General features: G+C 36.1%; 1 pseudogene; it reads left to right on the top strand.

The window, feature by feature from the left end:
* Positions 1–1,280: 1,280 nt before the first annotated feature.
* LOC127454467 (E3 ubiquitin-protein ligase RNF144B-like) lies at positions 1,281–11,051 on the top strand (annotated as a pseudogene).
* Positions 11,052–13,775: the final 2,724 nt, after the last annotated feature.

Genomic DNA, 13,775 nt, shown 5'->3' with positions numbered 1-13,775 from the left:
GACAGAATTTTTTTTAGATTTTGCTATTTGTCAGTAATAAAGGGCATTGCAAATTAATTCACTAAAGTGACTAAAGGTCTTTGAGCTGAATTAGTTATTTTCTGTTCTTCAGCATACTTTCACACAATCAAAAGTTGTAATCATTGTTAGTGGTTCGCTCATGTGATGTTCACTTCCCTGTGCTCAAAACCAAAGCATATGTAAATAATTTCCAGTTTTGTGTTAATGCCAAAATCCGTCTGTAGACTACTAAACTAAAGTTCATCTAGATTTACTCAGTGACCCACTTCTTTATGAGTTGTGACAAAGAATTCAGTGGCAATGTTTCGGCCGGGGCTAATCAATAGTGTACCAGGACGTTGCCTTAATATAAAAATCATATTCCAGCCAAAAATTGATTCAGCACATTTTACTCTTGTTCTATTTTGAGGTGTGAAATATTGCTTGTATTGAAAAACAAAACAAAACAAAACAAATAAATCTTGCTGTCATGTACCAGCAAAAAGACAATGACATGGCAAAAAAGAATTCTGCACATTCAACTGCAAGTGTTGGTGGACATCACACTTGTCTTAATGAATCAATAGTTAAGGGGAGAGACAGTGGACATTTAGGGCAGTGACCACATTGATCATGACAGGGCAGACATAAATCTAAAAAGCACAAATGTGGCATGGATAATGCCCGATCAACATCACCATTCTCCCAGCCTCATGCTTTTCTCTTGTTCTCTATTTTTCTGATCTGTTGTAGCAGGCGGGGCCCTCTAATCTAGCTTTATCCTGGATTATGTTATTATCACTTCTTCCCGTTCAGTATTCGCAATGCAGGAAGGCATTGTTGACTAGAAGAATCCATGAAGGCCTAGGGTGGAATCTATCCGTCTTGTTTCTCCGGATCAACTTGTTTGCTGTCCCATGCTGCTTTGCTATTTAATAAGGCAGGTTGTGCAGGTTTTGAGTTGGTGTACAGAACAGAAGAGCACTTGAGGTTATTAACAGTGATGACTTACTTTAACAGTGCATTTTACAGTCTTTAAATGCTATTCATTCATCTGGCTAACTTTTCTAACCGTTTTGTAATGTTTGTGAGTGACTGTATACACACTATTTTTCAGAAGTAGGCCTTAACGTTCTTGTAAAAAAAAAAAAAAAAAAAAGATTCATTTCCATTATTGCTCAATTGCACTCAGAGGAAACCTTTCTGACGTTGACACTTTTAAACAGCGTTGCAGTCTGTCTCTTTCAGCTATTTGTTTCTCTCTTGTATCTTTTAGAAGCATGGAGGACATCACTCCACCATTTCTAAACAACAAAAAAGCCTGAAAAAAAAGTCCAGCATGGAGACTGAAACCGGCATGATCCACTGCAAACTCTGCCTGACGGACTGCCCTGAACTGGACACCAGCACACTTCAGTCTTGTAACTGCGTTTTCTGTGTGCAGGTAAGGTTATAAATATTCTGAAACACACTAGTACAGTGTTTCTCAACTGGTGGGTCACAGGTCTATTCCGACTGGGTCGTGGACGGCAGGGAAAGAACAATGCCATGGTTCTCCCATTGAACAATTTTCGGGGGCTGCCCAAGTGAAATTTAGGACTGCCAAGGAAAATTTAACGATAATCTTGCGTTCAGCGCTTTACACGCAAAAAGGCTTCTCATCTGCAATGCGATTTCTTTCTTTTTTTTCCGCACGAGTGTAACGGAACAACTCGCACCAGTGATCTGTTCTGCTCTAATCTAATGTATCTCTGACATGCGCACCCGCCGTGCATCAACGCAAGTTTGAAGTCAAATTTTTCTAGTTCAGCTATGGATAAAGTCAAACCTCTCAAACAGGCAGCCCCGACATTATGAACAGCAGTGAGGTGAAACAGGGCAACACTGTGCTATGCGCCAAAATAAAGTTGTTGTTGTTGTTTTTTAAATTACACATCATCACCCTTACAAAAATGTCTTACGATTTTACAGTAGTAACAGTAACTGTGATATTTTATCAAATATTTTATCGTTTCATATTAAATAATCTATTAGGTAGAATCTATACTATTTTTTTTATAAACAATATAATTTATTATTGTTATTAATATTATTAGAAATTATATTGTTTATAAAAAATAGTATAGATTCTATGTACTTGCCCTTATATTTACATTGTAATGACATATAAGCACATGTAAGACCACGATGGCTCCTCATTACCATCGTCAGGTCAATGTTAATGAGGAGCCATCGTGGTCTTACATGTGCTTATATGTCATTGCAGAGTAAATCTAAGGGCAAGTACATAAAGGGCATTAAAGTCTGGACCTCCAAGACATGTGGACAAATTATGAATAAAGTTTTCCTTCTACGTAATAGCAATATGTTCTGGTAGAATGATGTTTGATATTAGGAAATAAACTGGATAGTTAATATAAGGCTCATATAATCATATAAATAAATATTCTCATTAACTTTTAAAAGGGGGAAAATAACTTTTTGTTGTTGATATCTACAACAAGACTAATGTCACTTGATACATATATTTATACTTGAAAACCATGAACAAAACTAAGCAAGATAAAAGAAAACGCAACCCAGGATGCATTAAATAAAGGTTATGTTTTTTTACTATGGTGGGTCGCCACTTGATGTCCAGTGTAAAATCTGTGTCCCGATGCGAAACCAGTTGAGAACCACTGCACTACTACTGTCTTTATTTTAACATTATAGTGTAGGTATATCTCACAGTTTAAGTGTTTTCTGCAACAGAATAAGTTGTTGGTATTATACTAAAAGTGTAAGTGCTATAGTGGAGTCATGTTCACGTACACATCTTGCCATAAGCTGGAGTTTATCTTTAGCTGTGGTCTGGTTTATTAGCACAAGGTCGCTGTGAATAGCAGAAATGAACAAAGGACAATAGCGGAATGGGGGATATTTTCTTTCACATGCTATTTAAGATTAGCCAGGCTAGCCTATTTCTCTGAACAGCTGACTGCACTATAGTCACAGAACACAGAACTGTTTGCTGGTTAGACTGCATATCTTTGGACTGTATTTTTTGATGGCAAAATGATTTCTCCTTACTTCGTTTAATATTAGAGACAACTAGTGGTGCTATCAAAACATTGCTCTGTTTTGTTCAGTCAGCTGTTGAAAAGAAACTTGAATTCTAATAGAACATTGCACAGATGAGGTAAAAACAACCGTGCAACTTCTCTTGTTAATGTGCTGCCAACCGTAAACGCCCGCTGCAAGTAACACCCCCCTTTGATCATAAAGCAATTGTATTGGGTAAAAGAACTATTAAAATCCTATGCAATTGCTGTATGATTCATGTTGTTTTAACTGTGTAAATATAGCAAAAAATAACTTTTAAAATACATGTCACATATCATATTATTAATCTGAAGATATAGATGGTGAAATTATGTTTTCTCCAGTTAGCTCACAAGCTAAAAGGTTAGCCTTTTAGCTTAGCATACCGCTAGCTTCTTCTACTCTTCATCACATTTCTCCACACTGCGCCACCTAGTGATACGGCGGCATGATTGTATTCAATAGAATTTTTAAGTTGCAGTATATTTAATAAATGTACAAATTATTCATTTTTTAATCTTTGTGGTTAGGGTTAGGTTTAGGGGTAGAGATAGGTGTAGGTGTAGGGTTACTCTGCTGGACTTCAAATAAACACAACAAACTCAGTGTATGGATGTGACATCCAACTGTTGCTAGACTTCAGCATTTCGCCGGTTATTTGAAGGGGACATAACTTGTATTGGGGCGTGTCTTGTAGTAGTCTTGCAGCATGCAGGCAGACCCTTCTCACCTAAAAGAGACAGTACCATTTTAGTGCTGGTTATTCAAATCAATGTAAACTCCATTGGAAATTATTGGAAATCGAAGAAATTATTCATATAAACAAACATGTAACAAAATGTTGTAAGTGTAATAAAATATGTACATAAATCAATATTTAAAGGGGCAATCAAACATTTTAACCTCAACAAACAGTGTAAATATTGAATTTAACAAATAATCTCTTGCATCTATGCAGTTAAAACCTGTGCAAAGCCCTGCCCCATAAACCTAATGTGTTACAGTAATAAAGTAGCACTTAAATGTTATATGATGAATTCTATTTTCATTATTAGGGACAATAGCTTGTAATCATTATTATAAATGTAACTTCATGACATCATATAAATTGATAGAATGTGAAATTTGTAAAAAGCTAAAATGTGATTGAAATGATGAAAAGCAAAATAAAAAATTAAATATACACTCTACACATACTATAGCATGTGAAGTTATATACAGTATATGAATACTACATGATGGCCCCCTTGCCAGTTTGCTTAATAACTTTATAAGTTGCATTATGTTTACAAGTCATCAAAAATCTGGAACGAAAAAACAAAAATTTACTTGCCGATGATTATTAGTTAATGGTTATAACATTTGTTTTCCAACGTTTTCGTAGAGGGTTAAACAAAGTCAACCAGTACAGTGATTTTGGGGCAGGATTATCTGTTTGCCCGACCAATGAATGTTGATGGCACAAAAAGATAGTCCAGCCCCAAACCCTTACCATTGGTTGAGTCACGGTTGCTGTAGTCTCAACCTCAGACGGCACACCTACGGACCGCCCACAGTCTGTGTTCTAACTGTCTGATGCACATAGCACACAAAATTGCAAAACACTTTCTCCAGCCACTCCATTGGCTGGTTTGACGGAACATCCGCAAGTAGAAGCACACAGGACTTTTCATCACTCCGTTTCGTTTGAGTTTCATCAGAGTTTCGTTTGAAGCATGTAACAGAAATTAGAGTGGATATTATCTACGAGCATAACTGCATACTGTATACTGTTTTGTTTACTTAGTTATGTCTGTGAAATACTCTGTGATGAGGTTTTGTGTCCTATACTTGCACTCTCTACACATTTTCCGATATTTTCCTGTGTGTTTCCTGTGCAGTCGTTCACAGAGACTGCAGAGCCATTATATAAGTATTTATTTTCCCATGTCGGTCTTCTATTATGGTATGAAATATCTCAGATACCCTGCCCCTAAACGGCTTCGTGATGACAAAACTGCGATTGATCGCTTTACTTGTCAGTTAGAAGGCTTTTTCTAGTCTAAGTAGGTGCCACTTAAAGCTGCTATACAGTCCAGACCTTTGTAAGTTTAGTCAAAGGGCTGGTTATGCGAGACTACTGTTGCATTATCGGCCGGTTGGGACTCTCAAACAAACCAAATCAACCTACGAATGGTTTACTTGTAATTGTCTGCATATTAAGTTGGGATAGGAGAAAACATTTAACATCGAAAAAGCTACACACTTTGGTTTTAAATAAGTTTTATTGGGGAAAGTCACAGCTCTGCTTGTGTTTGCAGTGTTTAAGGCAGTATGTGCAGCTGGCTATTCGGGGTGGTGCTGGAAGTGCCATTACCTGCCCCGACCCGGCCTGCAAGAACGCTAGAACTCTTCTGGATTCAGAGGTACTTCTGTCAGTCTCTCTGTTCTTCTTTCTCACAATCAAGACAACAACACACACATGCACACTGGATGTTTCAAGTTCCGCCGTTGACTGCATAAACACGGTTGTTTACACACACATCACTGAAATCCCTCTATTATACCAAACATATAGCTTCTGTTTAATCAGTGACATTTGCTAAATAAAGGCAAGCATCGCTATTACTATTGCACATACTAATGGTTAAGGATTTAAACAAACTCCTAAAACTAAGTGTTTAAGCTGCACTCAGTAATTTTTTTGATGATTATAATTTTTTCGAATCCGGATGATTAATGGGCAAATTGTTTTATAGACCTACATTGAAAGAGGAACCCAAGACAATTCTTTCTTTCCTGATTTGTTCACCAATTATGTGCTATTTGTGTGTTATTATAAGTTCTGTAGCTGTTGCAACATGATCTCAATATAAAATAATTTCCTTGTTTGTACAGATTGCCTCCTTTGCTACCAGTGATCAGGTCGAGCTTTATCAGCGGCTTCGATTTGAAAGAGGTATGTGCTCTCGCTGCTCATGTATGTATATGTGTCACTTCCCTTTAAAGGATTGTGTTACTGTAAGTCCTGGAGGGAATATAAATGACAGGAACAAAGAGTTTGAGATAAGGGTTAATACAAAACTATAGATGTGAAGTTTGTCAAGACAAAGCCTTTGTTTAGAAGTTTTAAAAAGATGGATGGATGGACAGATGGATAAATAAATGGATGGCTGGATAAATGAATGGATTGATTTTGTACTGTAACCTAAAGCCATGATATGGCAGCCTTGTTTGTGTTTGTTTACATTTGGATTTTTGACAGAGTTTGAATTAACGAGCATTCCATTGGCCCGTTTAAACATTCTGTGAATGTAAGTCTAAGTCTATGTTTTTTATTTTTTTGGATATTTGATGGTCCATTGTGCAAAAATGGTTATTTCGCTTGTTTAGAAAAGATATTGCAACCCGAGTCAGAACAGAGTAAAGGTCTGTGCTGAGTTTGGTGGATGTAACTTGAAAACTCTAGGAGTTACAATTGATGATTTTGGCCTCGGTTTATGGACTGAATCTATGTCAGCCATTGGTTATTGCAGGTGTTAGCTGGTGGTGTGGCCTCTGTTTCTTAAATAAAGCAGTAAGTATAGTATCACTATTTAACAGCCACTGGGAATGCAGCTCATCCAATTAGAATTTAGAGTCATGACTATCCGTTTTATAAAAGGCTTTCGGCTATATCATACAGCTCAAGTGAGTCATGGTTCGTGTTGATGGCATTTACGTTACTGTTAGAGAAGTGCCAGAGAGAATGGTAAACAATGAGCTGATTCAGAATTCAGAAGTTGTGGTATTTTCTTCCACTGTCTCTCTGCATCTGAACCTCTCCCAATATACTAGGGATCATCTGGACTGTCTGAAATGAGCAGAACAAGCTCTGATATGCCATTGTTGGAGCGATTGTAAAAGTAAAATGTAAAACTGGCATTCCTTTTTAAATGGGGCAAGAAAGTCTGTGTTTATAGCTCAAGTGGACGAGCATGGTGCAAACAATGCCAATGTTATGGGTTTGATTCCTTGGGAACACTCAAACTAATCAAATGTATAGGTTGAATGCACTCAAAGTCACTTGATAAAAAGTGTGACAAATGCGTAATGACCAGTGTTGGGGAAGCTACGCTACAAGCAATTCATAACTAACTAGTTCAGTCAAGCTCCTCTTAAAAAAAGTAGTTAGCTACACTACAAGTTACTAACAAAAAGTAGCTAACTACATTTAATCTGTTTAAAGAAAAAAATATTTTTAAATTGGATAACTTTCAGATGATATTATTTCAATCAGAAGTTCTAATTCAACCTAATTAAATTAAATTACACATATACATTTATACTGAAGATAAACTAATAAAACTAGAAAACACAAAATATAGTCAGTCCCTTCAGCAAAAATCAGGGATACAGTCAGGCATTTAAAATGGAAGTGAATGGGGGACAATTCATAAATGTTAAAATACTCACTGTTTCAAAAGTATAGCCACAAGATGTAAACATTACAGTATGCATGTTAAGATAAAGTACTAAGTGATAAAACCGCTTGCTTAACTTTTCTGTGTAAAGTTATATCCAATGTTACAACTTTGTTGTCATAACGATGTAACAGTGTAAACCCAAAAACAACATTAAAATCTACGATTTAAATAATTTTACAGAATAATGCATGAGTTTTAACAGAAGAATTAATGCAAGTGCTTTTATAAAATTATTATCTTCACATATATTCCTCTAAAAATTGCCCGAATTCACTTTCATTGTAAGTGTCTCAATGTTACCTCGAGGGACAAGTCTAAATTATGATTATTATTATTATTTTTTATTTTATTTTTTGGTAATCAACATTATGCCACAATTTACTGTCGATTTAGCTTAACTTAAGCGAAACCCGGAATGTTCTTTTAAGACTGCTCAAGTGAATTAATTAATTGTTTAAGTAAAATAGCTCATTTACATGAACGAACCGACTCACAAAAATGAATTTGAGGTCCCAAAGCTACATACAAGTGAATCGTTTATTGTACTGGTTAATTTACATGAACTGTCCAAGAGAACTGATTCACTTAAATGATTTGGATTTCCCAGCACTACATATGAGAAAGAGAGGACAGTTTAGGTGATCATGTTTGATTACTCCTTCGGCTGCATTCGAAATACAATGTGACAAATGTAGCATTTTTGTTATGCTACGTAACTACTCGTCGGAAAAATTAGCTTGATAGTGAAAAATGTAGTTATGTTAGTTGGTCACTACTTTTCGTGTGTTTCTCCCCAACACTGGTAACGGCAAATGCATGAATGTAATGTAATGAGATTTTAATGATTGCTGACAGCAGGCAGTAAACCTAAATGAAAATATAAAAAATAACAATGAGGAAGTGAATTTTGCAAGCAAGGGAAATGACATTGTCACAACCCCTTTTAGATTTTTTTTTAAAGATTTCTTTCTTTTCTTTTATTTCTTTTTACTTTTCTGTTCTTTTCCTTTCTTCCTTTCTTTCTTTCTTTCTTTCTTTCTCTCTCTCAGGAGTTCAGTTGGACCCCAGTAAGGCCTGGTGCCCCATGCTGGACTGTCAGGCCGTGTGCAGTGTGACTCCTGGTACTGAAGGCAAACCCGCTCCTGTGCCCTGCCCTGTGTGCCATACTGTGTTCTGCTGTGGCTGCAGAGGCCTCTGGGAGGACGGGCACTCCTGCTCACAGTATCAGCCACTGATGACCCTATCAACAGACAGGTCAGTGTCACCCATTTCCTCATGAACAAACAAACATACAGATGAATCTTCACAGATTCCTCAGTCTATGATCAAATCTTTGTGATAACATGTCCCTGCACAAACAAGCTCTGTGTGTCATCTCTACAGTGAACTGGCCAGCAATGACACTGATGCGACGATTAAACAGTGTCCCATGTGTGGCGTCTACATAGAACGCAATCAGGGCTGTGCTCAGATGCTGTGCAAGAGCTGCAAACACACGTTCTGCTGGTACTGCCTACAGAATTTGGATGTAAGAGATCATTCTATATGTGTTTCCAAATGTTCTGCCACTAACAAAAGGTCCATGGTATTACCATTATCTATTTGATATGACATCATAGCAATACCATGTTTTATTGGCAATGCACCATGGTAATAAAATGTTTGTTTGGACACGGTACCATGGTAATAACCATGTACCATAACCACTGTTTTTTGGACACTACAATGATGGTAATACAACGGTACCTTGGAGATACCGTGGTATATAAATATGGTAATAATATAGTAGTATGGTATATATCAAAGTACCATGGTATGATGATCTGATACCATAACTGTACCATGGTACAACCTCAGTACTTTTTTGGGAAGGTATACAGCATATACTGTTCTTGTATTGCAGTATCTTAAATGTCTCACCATTCATTGCTTTTGTTGTAGCATTCCTCATTTGTAAGCTGTTTTGGATAAAAGCATCTGCTAAATTAATAAATGTAAATGTCTCTATGTTTACAGGGTGATATTTTCCTAAGACATTACGATAAAGGACCATGCCGAAACAAGCTGGGACACTCCAGAGCTTCCGTCATGTGGAACAGGACACAGGTTAGCTCGAATGTCAAACATGATTATTCATTATATTATACATTTAGCGGTTTCCACACAACTGTGATGAATCATTGTAGGAAGCACTTAAAATTTAGAAGGCAACTGATGGAACGTTCTCATTTTTGGTGCTTAAAGGAATATTCTGGGTTCAATATAAGTAAAGCTCAATCGACAGCATTTGTGGCACATTGCTGATTACCACAACTTTAATTACTTTTTAGACTTGTCCCTCCTTTTCTTTAAAAAAAGCAAAATAATGAGTTTCCAGTGAGGAACTTACAATGGATGTGAATGGGGGCCAATCCGTTAACATTATAATACTCACTGTTTCAAAAGTCTTGCCACAAGACATAAACAATATGCTTGTTAAGATGATTAAACTTCGTTGCCATGACGACGTAACGCTGTAAACCCTAAAACCACAGTAAAAGCAACTATTTATATAATTGTACAGAATAATACACAAGTTTTAACAGAAGAATTAATGTAAGTGCTTTTCTAAAATTATAAGCTTCACATTTCTGCCTTTTAAACCCTGCAAAAATTGGCCCCATTCACTTCCATTGTAATTGCCTTACTGTAACCTCGATTTCTGCTTTTATTAAATATAAGGAGGGACGAAATAATTTTTTGTAGTAATTAACGATACGGCACAAATGCTGTCGATTGAGCTTAACTTGTATTAAACCTGGAAGATTCCTTAAATTTGTTTACATATTTTTATCATCAAGATATGACTGTTACTATTGACACAATAGATAAGAACTACTCACAAGCAAACTGGTTGAGTTTCTTCTCTGACTCCATGCCATTTGTATTGGTGTGTTCAGGTTGTAGGTATACTGGTGGGCGTCAGCATCATCGTGCTAGTGACATCACCACTGCTGCTGCTGGCCTCTCCCTGCATCCTGTGCTGTGTGTGCAAACCCTGCCAAGCCAAGAAGACCAAGAAAAAGAAGAGAGACAAGAAGCCATCAGATTCCACCACATAGGACAGTTCTTTGTAAACACATCTGTAGTGCCATCCATGTGCCAAACGCCAGTCTCACTAGCCAGGTGCACAAGTGCATCATTTTCAGTGCCTGGGATTCAGTGGGTTTATTTTGTCTTGAGGTGCATTATAGGAAAAAAACCTGTTGCTTATTGAAAGGAATTGCTCCTTTCTTCACTAAGCCAAAACATTTATTTGTGTCTTCTATAGAGGTAAAAAAAAAAAATGGACTGTAGCAATCTGCTTCAAACTAACTGTTTCCATATATAGTTTTTCCAGACCAAAGGCCCTATTTTCACCTGTGTATTATAAAGTGTAAATACTGTATTTATGAGTCTGGATGCTATCCTGTGTTCTTTTTACATTTTCTGCATCAGATATTTTATAAAATTCACTACAATAAACTAAACACCTGAAACTTAGCAATGAAAAGTGTTTGTCCTTTATTCTAATGGTCATTGTGTCAGAAAACAAAGTATACATTTGCATTGTTGCACACATGCTTGTATTCAACAATAGTTATTTGGTTTATTTCTCTTCTTCTTTTTTTAAAATAATTTCCCCCCCAACATTTTTCAGGTACATTTAGATTTTTAGATTGTACAAAATGCAGTTGAATCGCTCCTTAGTAAACTATTCTTTTTTGGAGGGCAAGTGAAACTCAAAGGATTGTTCACCCAAAAATTTAAATTCTCTCATGATTTTCTCTCCCTCATGCCATCCCAGATGTGTATAAAAGTAATCCTGATGACGCCAGTAGTTTAATCCATATCTTCTGAAGCGATGCAATAACTTTGGGTGAGAAACAGATCAATATTTCAATCCTTTTTGAAAGTGAAAGTGCAGATTTATAGCAAAAAGGACTTAAAGGTGCACTCTGTAATTTTTTTCCTCATTAAAAAGGTTTAACTCCTAAAGAAATTAATATGTAGGAAATCATGACCACTCACATTAAAATGAAGACTCCAGTTTTAACAATAGCCTTATAAAAGCTGTTTTATTCTACATGGAGAGGGTCCGCACATGGGGGCTGCCATGTTAGAATCACATGACAAGCCCAATACTACTCGCTTAATCTCAGTAACTGTCCTGTTATTTGACACTTTCACTCACTGATTAAAGTAATCATGGCTGACTGTGAATATTAAATTTCTACCATGGCATCTGAAACTGAAAACTGTTGATTTTAAATGGTGCTGCATCCAAGCTGCTAGGTGTCAGTGTAAGTCCAAGATGACACAAAGACAAAAGTTGCCGAGTGCACCTTTAAATATTGATCAGTTTCTCACCCACACCTATCATATCACTTCTGAAGACATGGATTTAACCACTGGAGTCGCATGGATTACTTTTATGCTGCCTTTATGTGATTTATGGAGCTTGATAGGTCTGGCCACCATTTACTTTTATTGTATGGACCTACAGAGCTGAAATATTCTTCTGAAATTCTTTGTTTATTTTCTGCAGAAGAAAGAAAGTCATAGACATCTGGGATGGCATGAGTGTGAGTAAATCATTTTTCATTTTTGGGTGAACTATCCCTTTAAGTGATTCAGTTTGTCTTCCAGTACGCACTTTACAAAAAAAGGCCCTGCATAAATAAAGAAGCATTACACACACACACACACACACACAGTTGTTTAATGTATTTCGTAATTATCTGGGGAATTTTACAATACAGTTCCTCTTTGACAGTGAATACTTACAGTCCAAGATCGTGCTGGTTACAACCACAACCCATGGTTTCAACCAATGCCAGTTTATTGAAATTTGTATTTAATAATTTTAAGGAGTATCTTGAAAAATTTACTTCACATTTAAAATGTACCAAATCATACAAAATAATATATATATATATATATATATATATATATATATATATATATATATATATATATATATGTGTGTGTATGTGTGTGTGTGTGTGTGTGTGTTTGTGTGTGTGTGTGTGTTTTTGTTTAAAAAAAAAAAGAAAAAAGTTCCACATTTAACCACACAATATCGCTCTGTACTGCAAACCAAAGTGTTTTGTAGTACAGAGCGAGAGCGACATCGTGTGGTTAAATGTGGAACTGCGTTTTTGCAAATTAAAAACAAACCAGGAGCTATTTGCAATGTTTCCAAAACAGGAATTATTCAAGAATGTTAGAGTTATAGAACCAAACATATTTTAAAAGATTATTTTTAATTTTTAAAGAAGACCAGATGCCTTTAGAATACAAGGGGTTTTAATGCTGCATTACTAATAAAAAAGTACCATGTATATGTATACCATGTAAATGCCGTGGTTATGGTATATGAATATGTTAATCATTCCGTGCCATGGTATATATCAAAGTACCATGGTATTGCCATCTTATACTATCACTGAAGCCACAAGAACATCATAAAGGCATATTGGGAAATTGAGTCTCATTTAAAATGATTTTCTTAAGTAGATAACTGTTCACAATGTTGTATTTTTGTGAGTATGAAATCACTGTCATGTATTATGACCCTTGATACCCTAAAACATAAAAACAAAATAAAAACAAAAAAGCAATACACACTGAAATGCATTCCAAACACAGATTCCTATAATGTTTAAAACCGGGGATATACTCTTGTAAGTAGATGATAATACTCTAATATGTGATTGTAAAGTGTGTGAGAGAAAGATTCAAATCATTTCGGTATTTCTTTTTTTTTCTAAGTAGCAAGACATGCTGAAATTCACTTTTTCTTTGGATACGACTTTCAAACATCCCTCAATGAACTCATTCAGTGTGTCAGTAGTTATTTGGAGAGCATCCTCCAGAGTCTACACTCAAGTGTGAAGAGCATGAGATAAAAAGGCCACACTATTTCAAACAGACTTTTAATGCACATCACAGCTGCCCAGCATCTCAGATGAATACACTGATCAACTGATCTCAAATAAAAACAGTGTTTTGTGAGGGAAAAGGAAAGAAAACATGTCCACATTTCACCCCAAAATCAAAAATAAGAAGTTATAGTTTGCACAAAGAAAAGGAAGCCTTTTTTTTGTTGTTGTTTTTTTGTTTTTGTTAGAACCATCAAGATTTGCAGATCCGGGTCAAGATCTCTGGCATGTGCTGACACATCTGACATGAAAACCTTCAGAAAGGAAACATATGAACCCTTGT

This window comes from Myxocyprinus asiaticus, chromosome 16 (genome assembly GCF_019703515.2).
Source record: "Myxocyprinus asiaticus isolate MX2 ecotype Aquarium Trade chromosome 16, UBuf_Myxa_2, whole genome shotgun sequence".
Classification (NCBI taxonomy): domain Eukaryota; kingdom Metazoa; phylum Chordata; class Actinopteri; order Cypriniformes; family Catostomidae; genus Myxocyprinus; species Myxocyprinus asiaticus.
This window is presented reverse-complemented; position numbering and strand designations above follow the sequence as displayed.